The sequence below is a fragment of the Mesoplodon densirostris genome, chromosome 4, assembly GCF_025265405.1.
Source record: "Mesoplodon densirostris isolate mMesDen1 chromosome 4, mMesDen1 primary haplotype, whole genome shotgun sequence".
Classification (NCBI taxonomy): domain Eukaryota; kingdom Metazoa; phylum Chordata; class Mammalia; order Artiodactyla; family Ziphiidae; genus Mesoplodon; species Mesoplodon densirostris.
The window spans coordinates 104,733,940-104,755,395 of record NC_082664.1 but is presented as its reverse complement, the minus strand read 5'-3'; positions in this window follow the sequence as shown (position 1 = coordinate 104,755,395).

Sequence of the window (21,456 nt, the reverse complement as noted above, 5' to 3'; positions counted from 1 at the left end):
TGAATAATATTCAGTTGCACAAAACATTTTCATTATCCATTCATCAATGAATGAGGTTTCCAGTTTCTCCACATCCTTGCCAACAATTATTGCTGTCTGTCTTTTAATTATAGCCATCCTAATGGGTATGAGGTATGGCATGGTATCTTATTGATTTTAATTTTCATTTTCTAGACAACTAATGATATCAATCAACTTTTTCTGCCTATTAACAACTCATATTTCTTTAGCGAAATATATTTTTACAAGGATTTATATTATTTCTTCAGTTATTTGATACAACAAACCTATATCAGAGTTATTTTTGTGTGAAAAATTTTAATTACTAATATGATTTATTTATAGGCCTATTTAGATTTTCTGTTGTTTTTTTTTTTTCTGGAAACCGTTTTGGGAATTTGTGTCTGTCTAGGAATTTGCCCATTTCATTTATGTTGTCTAATTTTTTAACATAATGTCTTAATAGTATACACTTTTAATCTTTTTAACTTTCATAGGATTGGTACTGATGTCTCCTCTGATATTTGATACCTTGTGTTTTCCTTTTTTTCTTTCCTGTTTAGTCAGGCTACAGATTTGCCAGTTTTGTTGATCTTTTCAAAGAACCAAAGAACCAACTCTGTTTTTTTTCTATTTGTGTTTTTATTTTCTATTTATCTGTTTTTCTTTTAATTTTTGTTTTTATTTTCTATTTGAGTTCTAATTTTATTTATTTATAATTTTATTATTTCCTTCCTCCTGTTGATTTTGACTTTAGTATGTTAGTCTTCTTCTAGATTTTTATAATGTAAGCTTAGGTATTGATTTGTGATTTTTATCTTTTATATTATAGGCATATATATTTGATATATCATGTCTTCATTTTAATTCATTCAAAATATTTTCTAATTTCCTTTGTGATTTGTTCTTTGACCCATGAATTATTTAAAAGTGTGTGTTTAATTTCCAAATATTTGGGGATTCTTCAAATTTCTTTCTGTTATTGACTTTTATTTGAATTCCATTGTGGTCAGAAAATATATTTTGTTGATTGCAGTCCATTTAAATTTATTGAGACTTATTTTATCCCCAGCACATGGTCTACCTTGGTGACTTAATGCAATTATTGATATGATTAAGTTTACTTCCATTGTTTTCTATTTGTTATTTCTATAAGTGTCTTATATGTTTGACTTTAAACCATTTGACTATGATATGAACAGGTGTGGATCTTTGTGCTTATTCTACTTAGAGTTTGTTGAGCTTCTTGGATGTGTACATTAAGGTTATTCATCAAATTTGGGATTTTTTTTTAAGAGTATTTATTTTTTAGGGCAGTTTTATGTTCAGAGCAAAGTTAAACAGAAAGTACAGAGAGTTCCCATGTACCTCTTTCCCCTTTACACTGTCAACATCCCACCTCACAGTGGTACAATTTTACAACTGATGAACCTACACTGACACATTATTATTACCCAAATTCCTTAGTTAACACTAGAGTTAACTCTTGTTGTTATACATTTTAAGGCCTTTAAGAAATATAAGATGACATACATTCACTGTCACAGTATCATATAGAATAATTTCACTGCCCCCCAAATTTTATGTGTCCTGTCTATTCACTAAATTTGGGAAGTTTTTACCCATAATTTCTTTATTTTTTCCCCTGCTATTTCTCACTCTTTTCTCATTCTGAGATTTCCATTAAATATATGTTGATATGCTTGATGGTGTCCCATAGGTCTCTGAGGCTTTGTTCATTTTTCTTCATTCTTTGTATTAAATAACTTCTACTGATCTATCTTTGACTTCACTGGTTCTCTTATTTTCCAGATAAATTTGATTTTGAATTCCTCTTGTAAATTTTTCATTTCAATTATTGCACTTTTCAACTCCAGAATTTCCATTTGGTCTCTCTTGCTCTTTATTTATATATATGTGTGTGTATATATATGTTTCACTATATGTATTATAGATATATTAATATATATGTATAATATATATGTATTTTAGGAGTATTTTTTTTCTGTTTCTTGATACTTTCTCTTTGATAAGTCCATGTCTTCATACTTTCATTCTTTGAGCATTATTTCCTTTAATTATTTGAACATATTTAAAGTAACTACTTTGAAGTCTTTGTGTGCTAAGGTTAACATCTGGATCTCCTCAGAGACAGTTTATATTGACCACTTTTCCCACAAATGGATCACAGTTTAATGTTTTATTGCATGTCATATATTTTTGTAGAAAATTAGATTTGTTGGATAATGTATTTTAGCAACTCTGGATTCTGACCCTCCCCTCCCCAAACACACACACACACACACACACACACACACACACACACACACACCACACACACACACATACACACACATACACACTTGTTGCTATTTGTTTGTTTGTTTAGTGATTTTCCAGGAAGAATTCTTTGGGTCCCAATTTCCTCACAGTGTATGGCTATTGATCATTCTAAGGTTTTGTTTTTGAAATTTTGTTTTTATTTTTAATTCTGGATTTCTAGAGTTTGTCCTGAATCTGTAATTCTGTCCTGATTCCAGTGGTCAGCTCAGCTAGTGACTGGTCACAGGTTGTTCTCAAACACTTCAGCCAGTAAGGCTTCCACTCTTTGCTGATGGCCCTGTGTGTGGGGTTAGGAAGTTCACTCAAAGTTCAGTTAATTTGAAAGTCTAGCTAGTGGGAACCTGCTGTATAGCACAGAGAGCTCAGCTCAGTGCTCTGTGATGACCTAGATGGGTGGGATGGGGGGAAGGGAGGTCCCAGATGGAGGGGATGTATGTATGCATATAGCTGATTCACTTCATTGTACAGCAGAAACTAACATAACATTGTAAAGCAATTACACACCAATAAAAAATGTAAATAAAATATAAGTCTTCTTTGGCTTTTATTTTTCATGTCATTTCTATGTATGCACAAGGCTTCACATTCAACAAAAGATATGTATTTGGGGTCCTCTCTGGTTGTTCTGTTTTTTTTTGTTTTTTTTTTTTTGAGTGTGTGCAACCTTGAGCAGGTGTGTAGCCTTTCTGACTGCCAGGGTTATGTGGATGCTTCACAAGGCTCACTATGCCTATCTTATTCCCCAGACTTTACTTCTAAATTTCTGGTTAACATCTTTTTGCTTGCCCTAACCAGAATGCAATCTAAGTTTACTGTAATACTGGTCTTCTCCCTTTGTTTGTCAGTGAAATCTCTACATGGAGGACTTTTCCATGTTCCACTCCAAGTCAGTTCTCTTTGTCAGTGAAGCTGTTGGTTTTCATGGCCTTCTGGGGCCACTGATAGAATTATGAAATCTGCAGAGTTGAGGTGGAGGGGATCCAAGCAACCTCAGGAGAAAACACTGCTCTTACCTGAGTTTTAATAGTTGTTTTTTAATAAACACTTCTCAGTTTGTTGGATGCCATTGGTTGATTTCCAGAACACTGAAATGATAGTTTTTGACAATTTTGCCCAGTTTTATAATTGAGTTTTAGGAAGAGGGTTTGCTGGCCTTCTCACACTGTCATTCAGAATTCCTGTCTCCTTACTGGTATTTTAATCAACATTTCCAAGACTTATTTAACAGTAGAACTTTTTTTAAGCAACATTGTTAGCAGTTGGTTTAGGTAGTACTTCTTAAAGACACTTTAGGAAACACGGACATAGAAAAAAGGGGCAGAGATTATTTCTTAATCTCTTACTCTATTGTAAAGCAATAAGTCTAAATTGCTTTACATATGGTTTACCAACGGTACTCAGTCCATGATTGTCAACACTTTTAGTGATGGGAAGGAACAGGGAGTAAAGACCTCTAAATCAGATTACAAACTATAGATAAGATCTAGCCTGCAGATACGGATTGTTTAAGCTATACCAAATTCCAATATTTAGTTGAAAGATTACACATAGAAATCCAGATTCAGATTTTCCTTTTCAGAAAATATCATAATGCTGCACCATTACTATACAGAAAAAATGTTATTACTAACTATTTAAAACTATACAGTCCTCCACTGACTCAGCACAATTAATTTGTTAACTACCTAGACTCAGAAGTCACCTGAGTTTATGGCATCACCTCTCAATGACATACTCAGATCAATGAAGGCTGTTTCCTCATATTCTGATACCTCAGATTTTGCCTCAGATGCAGAAGTGGCAGGATACTAGCTCGTGGCTTCTTGTTCAAAATCAGAACTATGGTGACCACCTTCTCAAGCTTGATTTTCGCCTTCTCAAGACCAATGGCATGGGTGTGCATGATGACTGGTTACTGTCATGGTTTTGTCAGTAAAGCAAAATAAAGCTTTCTGACTCTCACAGGGACAACCCCCCTTACCTGTTTTAGGTCTGGGCTCTGAGTCCATCAATATGTACATATATTTCTTGAGTGAATTTAAGTTACAATCAAGCAAATTTATAAATGAAGGCAATGGGCTAGAGAAGTAGCCATGGGTCTACGTAGGAAGCAGTATCTCTGGTAAGTATCAAAGTAGTGGGAAGCCCTTCTGAAGAGGTGAGATTTAAGGAGTAATTTTTAGAATCAGGAGGGAAAGATTGGAGGTATAATGTAGGTAGAGGATAAAAGGCACAAGGTACAATTTCAAATAATTCAGGCAAATGATAAAGAAGTAAGAGAACCAAAAAGTTATTGAGAAGATAGTGATTTAAAAAGGTGAAGGGAATGAGCAAACAAGGAAAAAAAATATACTAGGTATTCTTTTTTCAATTTTCCTGAATTCTTTGTGGTGATGAATGCTTGCAGCCTCCCAATCTGAGTGCACTTTTATAGGGATCCCTTCCCACTTACCATCCCCACCTTCCCAAGTCCCACCCCGGGGGTCTTCCACAGGGCCCCCACCCCTAATCCTGCCTTGGAGAATTCCAAAGCTTTGGAACTGCTAGTAAAGACAGCTGGCTCTCAGTGCATCTAATTTTTTCCCATGAGTTCCAAATTCACTCACCTTTATTACTTAGCAGAAATGAATTTATTTCTTTTCCCAGATTCTCTGAGGAGTGGAAGGACTGGAAGACTCTCGTGCCTTGCATAGTCACCGTTACCATGCCAAAATCAATATTAATCATATACAGCTTGATACTGTAATTGAATAGTTTTTTTACACAGATGATATTAACTGATAAAATATGGCATCATCATGAGAAAACATTACCTTGAAATATTAGCATTATGATATGTTAATTTCTTTGGAAGATATGACTACAGATATATGAGCAGAGGTAAATTTTCCAGCACTTCAGCTGACAAATTTCATGTCAACATAACTCTTGAGAATTTGTATTACTACTTGGCGATGACTTATATGATGATGTATAACAACTTAAGGGTTTTTAAAATGCAGTATTTTGACTAACGTGGTTTGGTAAATAGCATTTGTGATTAGTCCCTTTTCTTTTTCTCCCCCCAATTTCTGTAATACTGACAAAAGCCTGTAATAATAATAAAAATCACCTCTACAAATGGAAAATGCCCCAGTCCATCACCAGCAGTTCCTGGGAACACTCCAAGTTTTGTGCAGAACAGAGATCTGGGAGGCTTGCAAAGTCATATACATGCTGTACTCATTGCCACATTAGCACCTCCTGTTTCTATCGGGGCGCTTGTCCTCAAGTTCTTGTTTCTAGTAAATTCTGTCTTGGTGATTCATTCTACATGGACCATGTGACACCAAGAGAGGCTCTGAGCCCTCTTTGTTGTCTACGAGGAAGGACTTACGGGTAAGTCTGCCCTTCTGATGTCCTTAAACATAGGAATTGTGAAACTGTCCCTAGAGAGCTTGGTTCAGGAATGGTGACCATACTCTTTAGGGTTCAGCATAATTTCATAGATGTGTCTATATTCCACTACTTTGAGATGCAACTGAAGCCAAAATGGTGGTCATTTGTAACCATTTCATTAGCCCCAATGAAAAAAGCCCCAGAACCCCCTTTTCCTGGTCATTGAGAACAGGAGTATCCTCTTGGGATGTTCTTGGATACCTACCACCTGTTCTCAAGACAGGCTGGTGGTTCCTAATCATCTGCTGGCCCATGTCATTTGGAAGCCATTAACTTTGTACTTAGAATTCTCTCTTTTTCTGTTCATATGCCTCAGGCTGGCTCCCTGATGGACTCCTCAGAAAGGTAGAGTCTTCTCAAGAACAGTGCAGCCCAGATAGAATGCGTGACCTTTTGTAGTCAGGACAGGTTGTCTACAGACAGTAAACACATGTTTACTACCTTTGAGAAAAAGTCTCCCAGCCTCTCCTGTCTGACCCACCATGTTGAAAGTGATCGACACAAAGCACAACAGGGCTTGATCATAAATTCTTTGCAGAGGAGATTTCCCACTGAGGCTCCTGGACACTTCCCATGTGTTACGTTCTAACACTGCCTTTCCTCAATCTCAACTGGAACAATGAACTTGATATGAATCTGTCTTAAAGAGAAGCATGTGGAGGCTGGCTAATAAAACTGCAATTTGATGGAGGACAAATGTTCTCAATTAAGCTCTGCTTACATAGGCCCTTCAGAGGTGCTCCTTGCTGCTTGCCTTTGTCCCAGGGTCCCCAAACCTCCGTCCATGTACTGGGCATAATGAACAGAACTTCCTGAGCACTGAAGATTGGGACACAGTACTTTTGACTATTGGTACTTAGTAAAACTCCAAACCTCAGAAAAATCTTCTCTTCTCCTCCCCATCTTTCTTCAGCCTCTTGGACCCTTCCTCATCCTCCCCTCCTCTCCTTTACCTTACTTTTGGCCCACTACTGGGTTCTGACCAGATGCTTGGCCCCTTGATGTGATGTTAAACAGTCAATGCCCTTGATCTGGGCAGCCAGATGTTCCAGAAGCACCTTCTGGAAATCCTCCCTGTCACTAGACTTCTGACACAGACCAGCTGAAGAGGCCTGGCGATGCAAGACAGCACGACAGAAGGCCTGTGTGACAGATTGGCAGCATATATCCTGACTCAGGGGACTACATTGGAGGCTTGTAATCCACTCCTTGTCCAGGAACGAGGCCACGAAACAGAGTGGGCATTAGGCAATGGAAGAGTTCCCCATCACCAAAGTTGTCTCTTTTCACTGTTAAATAATTCCTTCACTTTTATTTTTAGTATCACTGACTAGTTAGTGAAATGAGGGAAAGAAAACTTGAATTTTTAATTCATCAACTTTATTTTAGAACAGGTTCACAGCAAAATTGGGGGAAAAGTTCCGAGAGTTCCCATGTACCCACCTCCCGTTCCCCCACAGGTAAAACCTTTCCCATTATCAACATCCCCCACCAGAGAGGTACATTTGTTACAACTGATGAGCCCACATTGACACATCGTAATCATTCACCCACGTTGACACATCGTAATCACTCAAAGTCCATCATTTACATTGCGGTTCACTCTTAGTGTTGTATATTCTATGGGTTTTGACAAGTATATAATGACTCATATCCACCATTATAGTATCATACGGACTAGTTTCGTTGTTCTAAAACCCTTCGGTGTTTCTCCTAGTCAGCCCTCCCTCCCCATAACTCCTGGCAACCACTGATATTTTTACTGTCTCCATAGTTTTGCCTTTTCTAGAATGTCATATACTTGGAATCATACAGGATGTAGCTTTTTCAGATTGGCTTCTTTCTCTTAGTGACGTGCATTTAAGATTCTTTCATGTCTTCTCATGGCTGGATAGTTCTTTCTTTTTAGTGCTGAATAATACTCCTTTTTCTGGATGTACTACAGTTTTTTATCCATTCACCTGCTGAAGGACAAGTTGGCTGTTTCCAAGTTTTGACAATTCTGAATAAAGCTGCTGTTAACATTGTATGCAGGTTTTTTAGTAGACATAATTCTTCAACTCATTTGGGTAAATATCCAGTAGCACTATCATGGGATCATATGGTAAGGATATGTAATAGCCTCTGACATGCTCAGCCACCCTTGTTGCCTCTTTATTTCATATTCTTTTATTATAGTCTGGTTTATTTTTCACAATATTGTTGCACCACATTAAAAAAAAAACATTTCTGAATTAGAAGCTACCTCTTTCCAGCAAAAAATATGGCACTCTTTAGTTATTTTGTTAAGCAACAGCTATGTAAAATGAGAAAAAGGAGGCCATTTGAAATATTTTAATCCAAGTAAACTGTTCTTAGTATTCTTGTGAATTTGATGTGATATGTGATCTCCAATAGGCCTTTTTGTATGGTATAGGCTGGTCTTGGCTGAGTCAGGAATAGTGCCAGCGAGGGGATAATATCAAGTAGTCATGGGCAAGTGAGCTTATGACTTTTGTAACTCATTGATGTGTCTTTTCTGAAGTATATCTAACCGCTGGAATGAAGACAGAGGTAAACCAATAATTTTTCTTTGGGGCTAGCACATTGATATGGTTGAAGTTTTCTAGCTTCCTTCCAAAAGCGAAGCTTGAGGGACTATGCAGAGGAGGGAGATGCACATCTACCCCCATAGTTCAGGAGATTACTGGGAGCAACGAAGTTTGGTGATAGAAAGAGCACAGGTTTTTTTTTTTTTTTTAACATCTTTATTGGAGTATAATTGCTTTACAATGGTGTGTTAGTTTCTGCTGTATAACAAAATGAATCAGCTATATATATATATACATACATATATCCCCATATCTCCTCCCTCTTGCGTCTCCCTCCCACCCTCCCTATCTCACCCCTCTAGGTGGTCACAAAGCACCAAGCTGATCTCCTTGTGTTATGTGGCTGCTTCCCACTAACTATCTATTTTACATTTGGTAGTGTATATATGTCCATGCCACTCTCTCACTTCATCCCAGCTTATCCTTCAAGAGTACAGGTTTTAAAACCACTGAGGTAAAAAGTTTGAAGTTCAGCTTCACTGCAGCCTAATTGTGATACATTGGAAAAATTACAAAACTTTTCTGTATTATATGTTCTCTGCTACAAATGGGTGGAATAACTCCTACTCTACAGCTTCACTGGGAGAATTTATCTGACATCATTAATGCAAAATGCTTGATATCTAACAAGGATTCAATGTTAGTCACTTTATGTGAGATATTGAAATTCACAGAGGTCTTCGTGAGTCAAACAGGTCCTGCTAAGGTAGAGCAGGTATTAGATAGTACATCCCAGGTTTTGACTTCACACTGTCCTGTCATTTCTGTCGATCTCTATTTCTGCTCAAAGTCTTCCTAAATTAAAACAAACATAATTAGAAATGATCAGTGAATTGGAATTCTATCCATACCCAAACAATTCACTGACATATTTTTCTTTATCCTAAAAGTTTCAAATAAAAGGAGAAGTGAAAGGAGGCAAAAGTTTTGCAATCTGTGAGCACTGTGAAATGTCAGGGCATTACTGGAGTTACATCATGCCAATGTGAAACACATGAACCTAAATAAATGAGTAAATGAATGGGTACACACACACACACACAACCACACATAAAACCATAACACAACCACACGTACACAACTACACACACACAATCATACACACAACCACACACACATGCAACCACACACATGAACTCCACACATGCACACACAACCACACACAACCACACACAACCACAACCACACATACACACACACACACACACCTCTAGGCCTGAAAGAGAATGGCCACTTTGATATTTATATTTTCTAGCTCAAATTTTCTGTGCAACACATAAAATTAATTGTGTTGGAATCTAAATATTTTAGTTTTAGCACAAATGCTTCACCCCTTCCCAGAGCAATCCATTTAAAATCATTTCATTTCTCTAAGTCTGTTAGCATTAACATAAACATCACAACTCTAAACACAACCTCAGAATCAGTGTGTCAAGACTGTGTCCCACCTGTGATTCTAGAAAGATAGGAAGGCTCTTGCTCCCTGGGTCTCAAAAGAATTTTTACATTCTGAAGGCAAGGTGAGAACTTTCAAAAGATCTCCAGGGCTTCCCTGTTGGTGTAGTGGTTGGGAGTCTGCCTGCCAATGTTGGGGATGTGGGTTTGGGCCCTGGTTCAGGAGGATTACACATGGCTGGGCCATGTGCTACAGCTGCTGAGCCTGCGCTCTGGAGTCTGCGAGCCACAACTACTGAGCCCACGTGCCACAACTGCCGAGGCCCATGTGCCTCAACTGCTGAGGCCCATGCTCCTGGAGCCCATGCTCTGCAGCAGGGTGGGGGGGGTAGGTGCTGCCATGGTGGGGAGTGGCCCCCCACTTGCTGAAGCTGGGGAGGGCCTGTGCACGCCGGTGAAGACCCAATGCAGCCAAAAATAAAATAAATAAATTTAAATAAATAAATAAATAAATGGCCCTTTTAAAAAAAAGAAAGCAAAAGAGCTCCATATTTGTCTGCTCACTCTGAAGAAAAGCATTTACCAAACAGCTGGGATATTGCTGAGGAGCTGCTGACTGTGTTTGAACCTTCCCTGCCCCACCAGAAACACACACACACATAGTCAAAATTGACTTCAATAGTATATTAGTTATAGGGTTTCCCTGGTGGCGCAGTGTTGAGAGTCCGCCTGCCGATGCAGGGGACACAGGTTCGTGCCCCGGTCCGGGAAGATCCCACATGCCACAGAGCGACTGGGCCCGTGAGCCATGGCCGCTAAGCCTACGCATCCCGAGCCTGTGCTCCGCAAAGGGAGAGGCCGCAACAGTGAGAGACCCGTGTACCGCAAAAAAAAAAAAAAAAAAAAAAAAGTATATTAGTTATAAAGTGTTTCACATTTTTTCCTGACTCCTCATTCCTAAACTCTGTATGTCATTGAACGTTCGTTTTTTTCACGTTTTAAGATCTGTGAAAAATATACATCTTACTGATAGTATACCAAAATTTAATTGGGAATATTTTTTTCTTTTTAGCATATAAAGTAATAGTATCTTTTTTCATATAAAATTATAGAGTATCTTAAAATCAAAGTTATTTTAGACTCAATAAATATAGGAATTCAAATATTTTATTGTTCAGATATCAGTAATTCAGATATTAGTGAAAATAGTCCCTTTTTGTTTTTTCTTGATTTTCTCAAGATCCAATTTTACTTTCCCAACCTGAGACCAAGGACTTCACTGTTTAGTATCATAGTTGGTTTCTTTGAAAAATATTATTATTTCACAAAGTAAGAAATATTTATGACTTTGTGTGGGGGATTTATCAAAGACTTTGGTCTCCACAAGCACATATTCAACTGTCCTTTGTGACCACAGATGGCATTTTGTCTGCCTTTGTTATGCAGGTTTCTATTGCCCATGTCCTACTTGTGTGTGCATCAATTACCCATGCTTCCCTTAAAAGCAATAATAATGTTAAAGCCCTTCTTCCTGTTAAGCTCATTACTTGTCTTAACTCATTCCTTCTTATAACAGCCTTGGAAAACACATCTTACAGTTCCCAGTTTATAGATTTAAAAAACCCGAGGATGAGGGAGGTTAAGCTCAAGGTCGCATGTGATGCACTAGAGTGAGGGAGTTGGGTTGGAATCATGTCTGCCTGCATCCAAAACCCTGGCCTGGTTTGCTTTACTCTGTGTGTCTTTTCCCAGCTTAAATTTTCAGGCCTGCATCTTTGGGCCTCGGATGCAAGTACCTTTATGCAAACCGACCCACCCATGGTGGGATAACCAGATGCTGCATTGATCTTATCCCTGCCATTGCATCCTGTTTGTCAACTGCTCCTCAGAAGGTGTTACATAATATTCTTCTTACCCTGCCTCTGTGTATTTCATTTCATCTGTCCTTTTTCTAAAAAAATCACAATAGCCTAACTGGATATTTACTGAGCTTCTGTGCTATGATCTACAGTGTGCTAGGTGCACAGATAAAGCATTCAACTTTTGCAGTTCACATTCCAAGGATAAGAAATAGACAGGCTTTCTCCAGGTTCTCAGGAACATTCATTCACTTAAAAAATGCATTCAACATTTACTGGGCAACTGCTATGATTCAGACCCTGGGGGAGGCAGTAACAAATCAGAGATGGCCTCAGTTCTTCCAGAACTCTCAGTTTGGTGCAGAAGAGAAGTGAACAGACAATGAGAGCCCCTGTGTGATCAAAATTGAAGGTGCATTCGTGGCTCAGAGAAGAAACGTGTTGACCAGATCAGGGAATGATAGAGGGAGACCAGAGATGATGATGTTCAAACTCACTGCTGCCAGAGTTAACTGTGAGACTGATGCATGAGCTCTGATCAAGAAAGTTCTTCTCATTGGAAAGCTTCTATTACTGTTCTGATCTGAAGTTGACACAAGATGTCCAGTGGATATTTTCAAGATATTTGCATTATCTGTGTTGGCCCCACATCTGAAGCCATAGGTAGGTTTGGCATGGCTATCATAACTAATTTTTGTCTTGATTTATATTATTTTATCATTGTGACTTCATATTGGGTTATCCAGTCTCTCAAAGGAAGTGATCTCCTTCTTTAAATAACTTCAACTTTGAGGATGCTCATGCCAATGAATTGGAAGATAAGCAGTCACTGAACAAGTAGAGAATTATAGCCCAAAAGGACTCTATGATTTCCCAGACTCTTTGCCTGGATCTATTGACATAGTGTACCGTTTTCTCCAACCATAAAGAAAACTTCAGCATTTCTAGGCTGAAAAACTAGTAAAATTATATTTCAAGTTTTGGACAAAACATTTAGTTCCTTATTTCTAAAATCTATGTTTGACTTAAGAGAAATTGGGCTCATCTGTTATAGATTCCTTTCATTTGGTTAAAAACTAATCTGAAAAATCCTACTTTATAAACCAAAGGAACCTGGAAGCTAGACAAAGTCTTTAAAACCAACAGAGATATGTGCCAGAGGAAGTAAGTAGGGAACACAAGTGTATGGTTGATTCTGAATCAGAAATGGTAGGTTTTGTGCTGTTAATTGTGTAATGTGGACAGTGGGCAGTCAACTGTGACCATGTCAGGCCATGTCCAAGGGACAGCATGATATTGACTATCTTTTTGACTGCCCCAAGTTACAGATTGACTGTGCTCTTCCTGGATACAGTGAGCTACCAGACTTTGATGTATTTTAGGCTGAATTAATGCAAAGTTCCCTATTAAATATCCCTCTCTCTGTTAGTTAACCCACTGTTGAAAATTATGTCCACTTCTTTGAGAAAGATATTAGAAAATTGGTGGAAACCTGAGGAGACCTAGGTATTGAGGGAATATGAGATAGTCAAAACAACACAGAGTGCTTAACCTGGCAAAATAGCCCATGCCTGCCAATAGTTCATTGGGTGTTACATGGGAAAAGAAGATAGGAGTAAAACCACACATTAGTGTGTGTGTGTGTGTGTGTGTGTGTGTGTGTGTGTTACAGAGAGAAGATTGGGGGGATATTTATTACTACATACTCATTACATACACCATCTATCCATAATTTATGCTATCTCATGTAATCCTTATTGACAACCTTGTAAGGTTCGTTTTATTATCCACATTTTACAGGTGAGGAAAATGATGATGAGAGAGTTTTAAGTCAGCCTATTCAGGTTTGCTCAGGTGGATTTTGGACCCAGAGATATTTTCACTGAAACTTCACATTCGTGACACCACACAGCCAGCCTCGAAGTCCCAAAGAGATGTGTTTGGATAATATAATAAATACTTTTTGAAAAAATGAGCTGTTAAAACCAGAATGAAAAGTTAAAATTGTTTTTAAAAAAGTAACAATAGCAAAAATAAAAAATGAAATTTAGTGGCTGCCTAGAAAAAGAACTTTTAAGTCCCTTTCCAATGGAATTATCCATGCTGAGCCTGAATGAAGATGATACAATGAGTAAACATAGATAATATTCAAGGGCCACAGGATTCCATTATTTCATTCATTTGTGGGTGAACACCCTACAAAGCAGCAAAACACACAGGTTACACTTTTTGACCCATCATTTTTGACTGTCATCTGTCATACCTGGTCCTTTAAGTGGGATCATTAGGGTTCCCTTCAAAGGCCTTCTTATTAAATAATTTCAGGGCTGATTTACATAAGGCTAAGCCTTTTAATCAATTTAAAAATATTTATGTTGAAATTTCCTTTCTGGCATTCATTGTTTTAGACCTCTCAATCCCTCACTCTAGGTTCTTATATAGATCAAACTTAGATGATGAGCAAAATATTGACTTTAGTTCAGGGGACCTTTTCTCCTAAGCTTGATTCAAATTTTCCATTTTATTTAGTTCATCAGCCATTGAAACAATAAAAATGTCACCTTCACATAGATTCTTTTTGCTTTATGTTTATCTGATTCCAGGTAAGTTAAGGGTGGAATTGGAAGTGATGAAATGTGATAACCCAGGCTCAACATACTGGCAGGAGGATCCTTGAGAAGAAAAGTTGGTAGTTAACAGAGCTCCACTTAGAAAGCACTTACCAGGGGAGATCTTCAAGATGGCAGAGGAGTAAGACGTGGAGATCACCTTCCTCCCCACAAATATATTAGAAATAATCTACATGTGGAACAACTCCTACAGAACACCTACTGAATGCTAGCAGAATACCTCAGACATCCCAAAAGGCAAAAACTCCCCAAGTACCTGGTTAAGGCAAAAGAAAAAAGGAAAAACAGAGACAAAAGAATAGGGACAGGACCTGCACCTCTGGGAGGGAGCTGTGAAGGAGGAGAAGTTTCCACACACTAGGAAGCCCCTTCTCTGGTGGAGATGGGGATGGCGGGGGGGGGGGGGAAGCTTTGGAGCCACAGAGGAGAGCGCAGCAACAGGGGTGCAGAGGGCAAAGCAGAGAGATTCCTGCACAGAGGATAGGTGCCGACCAGCAGTCACCAGCCCGAGAGGCTTGTCTGCTCAGCCACTGGGGCAGGTGGAGACTGGGAGCTGAGGCTTGGGCTTCAGAGGTCAGATCCAAGGGAGAGGACTGGGGTTGGCTGTGTGAAAACAGACTGAAGGGGGCTAGTGCACAACAGCTAGCCAGGAGGGAGTCCAGGAAAAAGCCTGGAACTGCCTAAGAGGAGAGAGACCATTGTTTCAGGATGCACGAGGAGAGGGGGTTCAGAGAAGTGCCTAAATGAGCTCCAGAGATGGGTGTGAGCCATGGCTATCAGAGTGGACACCAGAGATGGGCAAGAAATGCAAAGGCTGCAGCTGAAGCCACCAAAAAGCCTGTGTGCAAGCACAGGTCACTATCCACACCACCCCTCCAGGAAGCCTGTGCAACACACCACCACCAGGGTCCCATGATCCAGGGAAAACTTCCCCGGGAGAACACACAGTGTGCCTCAGGCTGTTTCAATGTCATGCCAGACTCTGCCACTGCAGGCTTACCCTGCATTCCGTACCCCTCCCTCCTCCCAGCCTGAGTGAGCCAGAGCCTCCTAATCAGCTGCTACTTTAACCCTGTCCTGTCTGAGCGAAGAACAGATGCCCTTAGGCTACCTACATGCAGAGGTGGAGCCAAATCCAAAGCTGAACACTGGGAGCTGTGCGAACAAAGAATAGAAATTTCTCCCAGCAGCATCAGGAGCAGCGGATTAAATCTCCACAATCAACTTGATGTACCCTGCGTTTGTGGAATAACTGAATAGACAATGAATTATCCCAAAATTGAGACGGTGGGCTTTGGGAGCAACTGTAGACTAGGGGTTTGTTTTCTGCATCTAATTTGTTTCTGGTTTTATGTTTATCTTAGTTTAGTATTTAGAGTTTATTATCACTCGTAGGTTTGTTTATTGATTTGGTTGCTCTCTTCCTTTCTATTTGTGTGTGTGTGTGTGTGTATATATATATATATATATATGTATGTATATTTTTTCCTTTTTCTCTTTTTGTGAGTGTGTATGTGTATGCTTCATTGTGTGATTTTGTCTGTATAGCTCTGCTTTTAGCATTTGTGTTAGGGTTCTGTCTGACCCTTTTTTTTCATTACTTTTAATTTATTTTATTTTATTTACTTATTTTCTTTCTTTCTTTCTTTTTTTTCTCACTTTTCCTCTGAGCCATGTGGCTGACAGGGTATTGGTGCTCTGGCTGGGTGTCAGGACTGTGCCTCTGAGGTGGGAGAGCCAAGTTCACAATATTGGTCCACCAGAGACCCCCCAGCTCCACATAATAGCAAATGGCAAAAGCTCTCCCAGAGATCTCCATCTCAACGCTAAAACCCAACTCCACTAAATGACCAGCAAGCTAGAGTACTGGGAACCCTATGCCAAACAACGAGCAAGACAGGAACACAAACCCATCCATCAACAGAGAGGTTGCCTAAAAGCATAATAAGGTCACAGGCACCCCACAACAGACCACTAGATGTGGTTCTGCCCACTAGAAAGACAAGATCCAGCCTCATCCACCAGAACACAGGCACCAGTCCCCTCCACCAGGAAGCCTATACAACCCACTAAACCAACCTTGGCACTTGGGGCAGACACCAAAAATAACAGGAATTGCAAACCTGCAGCTTGCGAAAAGGAGACCATAAACACAGTAACTTAGGCAAAATGAGAAGACAGAGAAAGACACAGCAGATGAAGGAACAAGGTAAAAACGCACCAGATCAAACAAATGAGGAGGAAGTAGGCAGTCTACCTGAAAAAGAATTCACAGTAATGATAGTAAAGATGATCTAGGGGCTTCCCTGGTGGTGCAGTGGTTGAGAGTCCACCTGCCGATGCAGGGGACACGGGTTCACGCCCCGGTCCAGGAGGATCCCACATGCTGCGGAGCGTCTGGGCCCGTGGGCCATGGCCACTGAGCCTGCATGTCTGGAGCCTGTGCTCCGCAATGGGAGAGGCCACGGCAGTGAGAGGCCCGCGTACCACAAAAAAAAAAAAAAAAAAAAAAAAAAAAAAATCTAAAATCTTGGAAATAGAATGGAGAAAATACAAGAAACGTTTAACAAGGACCTAGAAGAACTAAAGAGCAAACAAACAATGATGAACAACATAATAAATGAAATTTAAAATTCTCTAGAAGGAATAAATAGCAGAATAACTGAGGCAGAAGAACAGATAAATGAGCTGGAAGATAAAATAGTGAAAATAACTACTGCAGAGCACAATAAAGAAAAGAAGAATGAAAAGAATTGAGGACAGTCTCAGCGACCTCTGGGACAACATTAAATGCACCAACATTCAAATGATAGGGGTCCCAGAAGAAGAAGAGAAAAAGAAAGGGACTGAGAAAATATTTGAAGAGATTATGGTTGAAAACTTCCCTAATATAGGAAAGGAAAGAGTCAGTCAAGTCCAGGAAATGCAGAGAGTCCCATACAAGATAAATCCAAGGAGGAACATGCCAAAGCACATATTAATCAAACTATCAAAAATTAAATTTAAAAAAATAATAAAAGCCATAAGGGAAAAACAACAAATAACATACAAGGGAATCCTCAAAAGGTTAACAACTGATCTTTCAGTAGAAACTCTGTAAACCAGAAGAGAGTGGCAGGACATATTAAAAGTGCTGAAAGGGAAAAACCTACAATCAAGATTACTCTACCCAGCAAGGATCTCATTCAGATTCGATGGAGAAATTAAAACCTTTACAGACAAGCAAAAGCTAAGAGAATTCAGCACCACCAAACCAGCTTTACAGCAAATGCTAAAGGAACTCCTTTAAGCAGGAAACACAAGAAAAGGAAAAGACCTACAATAGCAAACCCAAAACAATTAAAAAATAGTAATAGGAACATACATATCAATAATTACCTTAAATGTAAATGGATTAAATACTCCAACCAAAAGACATAGACTGTCTGAATGGATACATAAACAAGATGCATACATATGCTGCCTACAAGAGACCCACATCAGACCTAGGGACACATACAGACTGAAAGTGAGGGGATGGAAGAAGATACTCCATTCAAATGGAAATCAAAAGAGCACTGGAGTAGCAATTCTCATATCGGACAAAATTAGTCTTTAAAATAAAGACTATTACAAGAGACAAAGAAGGACATTACATAATGATATAGGGATCAATCCAAGAAGAAGATATAACAATTTTAAATATTTATGCACCCAACATAGGAGAACCTCAATACATTAGGCAGATGCTAACAGCCATAAAAGGGGAAATCAACAGTAGCACAATCATAGTTGGGGACTTTAACACCCCACTTTCACCAATGGACAGATTATCCAAAATGAAAATAAATAAGGAAACACAAGCTTTAAATGATACATTAAACAAGATAGACTTAATGGATATTTATAGGACATTCTATCCAAAAACAACAGAATACACTTTCTTCTCAAGTGCTCATGGACATTCTCCAGTATAAATCATATCTTAAGTCACAAATCAAGTCTCAGTTAATTAAAGAAAATTGAAATTGTAGCAGGTATCTTTTCCGACCACAATGCTATGAGACTAGATATCAATTACAGGAAAAAATCTGTTAAAAATACAAACACATGGAGGCAATATGCTGCTAAATGATAAAGAGATCACTGAAGAAATCAAAACATACCTAGAAACAAATGACAATGAAAACATGACAACCCAAAAGTTATGGGATACAGCAAAAGCAGTTCTAATAGGGAAGTTTATAACAATACAATCCTACCTCAAGAAACAAGAAACATCTCAAATAAACAACCTAACATTACACCTAAAGCAATTAGAGGAAGAAGAACAAAGAAATCCCAAATTTAAGAGAAGGAAAGAAATCATGAAGATCAGATCATAAATAAATGAAAAAGAAATGAAGGAAATGATAGCAAAGATCAATAAAACTAAAAGCTGGTTCTTTCAGAAGATAAAAAAAAAAGATAAACCATTAGCCAGACTCATCAAGAAAGAAAAGGAGAAGACTCAAATCAATAGAATTAGAAATGAAAAAGGAGAAGTAACAACTGACACTGCAGAAATACAAAGGATCATGAGACATTACTACAAGCAAGTAAATGCCAAAAAAATGGACAACCTGGAAGAAATGGACAAATTCTTAGAAAAGCACAAACTTCCGAGACTGAACCAGGAAGATATAGAAAATATAAACAGACCAATCACAAGCACTGAAATTAAGACTATCATTAAAAATCCGACAAACAAAAGCCCAGGACCAGATGGCTTCACAGGCCAATTCTGTCAGAAATTTAGAGAAGAGCTAACACCTATCCTTCTCAAACTCTTCCAAAATATAGCAGAGGGAGGAATACTCCCAAACTCATTCTAAAGGCCACCATTACCCTGAAACCAAAACCAGACAAAGATGTCACAAAGAAAGGAAACTACAGGCCAATATCACTGACAAACACAGAGGCAAAAATCCTCAACAAAATTCTAGTAAACAGAATCCAACAGCATATTAAAAGGATCATACACCATGATCAAGTGGGGTTTATCCCAGGAATGCAAGGTTCTTCAATATGTGCAAATCAATGAATGTAATACACCATATTAAAAAACTGCAGGAGAAAAACCATATGATCATCTCAATAGATGCAGGAAAAGCTTTCAACAAAATTCAACACCCATTTATCATAAAAACCTCCAGAAAGTAGGCATAGAGGGAACTTACCTCAGCATAATACAGGCCATATATGACAAACTCACAGCCAACATCGTTCTCAATGGTGAAAAACTGAAACCATTTCCTCTAGGATCAGGAACAAGACAATGTTGTCCACTCAAACCACTATTATTCAACATAGTTCTGGAAGTTTTAGTCACAGCAATCAGAGAAGAAAAAGAAATAAAAGGAATTCAAACTGGAAAAGAAGAAGTAAAGCTGTCACTATTTGCAGATGACATGATACTATACATAGAGAATCCTAAAGATGCTACCAGAAAACTACTAGAGCTAATCAATGAATTTGGTAAAGTAGCAGGATACAAAAGTAATGCTCAGAAATCTTGTGCATTCCTGTCCACTAATGATGAAAAATCTAAAAGAGAAATTAAGGAAACACTCCCATTTAGCATTGCAACAAAAAGAATAAAATATCTAGGAATAAACCTACCGAAGGAGACAAAAGAACTGTATGCAGAAAATTATAAGGCACTGATGAAAGAAATTAAAGAAGATACACACAGATGGAGAGATATACCATGATCTTGGATTGGAAGAATCAACATTGTGAAAATGACTATACTACTCAAAGTAATCTACAGATTCAGTGCAATCCCTATCAAACTACCAGTGGCATTTTTCACAGAACTAGAACAAAACATTTCACAATTTGGATGGAAACACAAAAGACCCCAAATAGCTGAAGCAATCTTAAGAAAGATAAACGAAGATAGAGGAATCAGACTTCCTGACTTCAGACTATACTACAAAGCTACAGTAATCAAGACAGTATGGTACTGGCACTAAACAGAAATATAGATCAATGGAACAGGATAGAAAGTGCAGAGATAAACCCATGCACATATGCTCACCTTATTTTTGATAAAGGAGGCAAGAATATACAATGGAGAAAACACAGCATCTTCAGTAAGTGGTGCTGGGAAAACTGGACAGTTACACGTAAAAGAATGAGATTAGAACACTCCCTAACACCACACACAAAAAGAAACTCAAAATGGATTAAAGACTTAAATGTAAAGCCAGACACTATAAAACTCTCAGAGGAAAACATAGGCAGAACAGTCCATGACATAAATCACAGCAAGATCCTTTTTGACCCACCTCTTAGAGAAATGGAAATAAAAACAAAAATAAACAAATGGGACCTAATGAAACTTAAAAGCTTTTGCATAACAAAGGAAAACATAAACAAGACGAAAATACAGCACTCAGAATTGGAGAAAATATTTGCAAATGGAGCAACTGACAAAGGATTAATCTCCAAAATTTACAAGCAGTTCATGCAGCTCAATATCAAAAAAACAAATAACCCATCCAAAAATGGGCAGAAGACCTAAGTAGATATTTCTCCAAAGAAGATATACAGATTGCCAACAAACACATGAAAGGATGCTCAACATCACTAATCATTAGAGAAATGCAAACCGAAACTACAATGAGTTATCACCTCACACCTGTCAGAATGGCTATCATCAAAAAATCTACAAACAATACATGCTAGAGAGGGTGTGGAGAAAAGGGAACCTTCTTGCACTGTTGGTGGGGATGTAAATTGACTCAGCCACTATGGAGAACAGTATGGAGGTTCCTTAAAAAACTAAAAATAGAACCACCATACGACCCAGCAATCCTACTACTGGGCATATACTCTGAGGAAACCATAATTCAAAAAGAGTCGTGTACCACAATGTTCATTGCAGCTCTATTTACAGTAGCCAGAACATCGACAGATGAATGGATAAAGAAGATGTGGCACATATATACAATGGAATGTTACTCAGCCATAAAAAGAAACGAAACTGAGTTATTTGTGGTGAGGGGGATGGACCTAGAGTCTGTCATACAGAGTGAAGTAAGTCAGAAAGAGACAAACAAATACCATATGCTAACACATGTATATGGAATCTAAAAAAAAAACGTTCTGAATAAACTAGGGGAAGGACAGGAATAAAGACGCAGACATAGAAAATGGACTTGAGGACATGGAGAG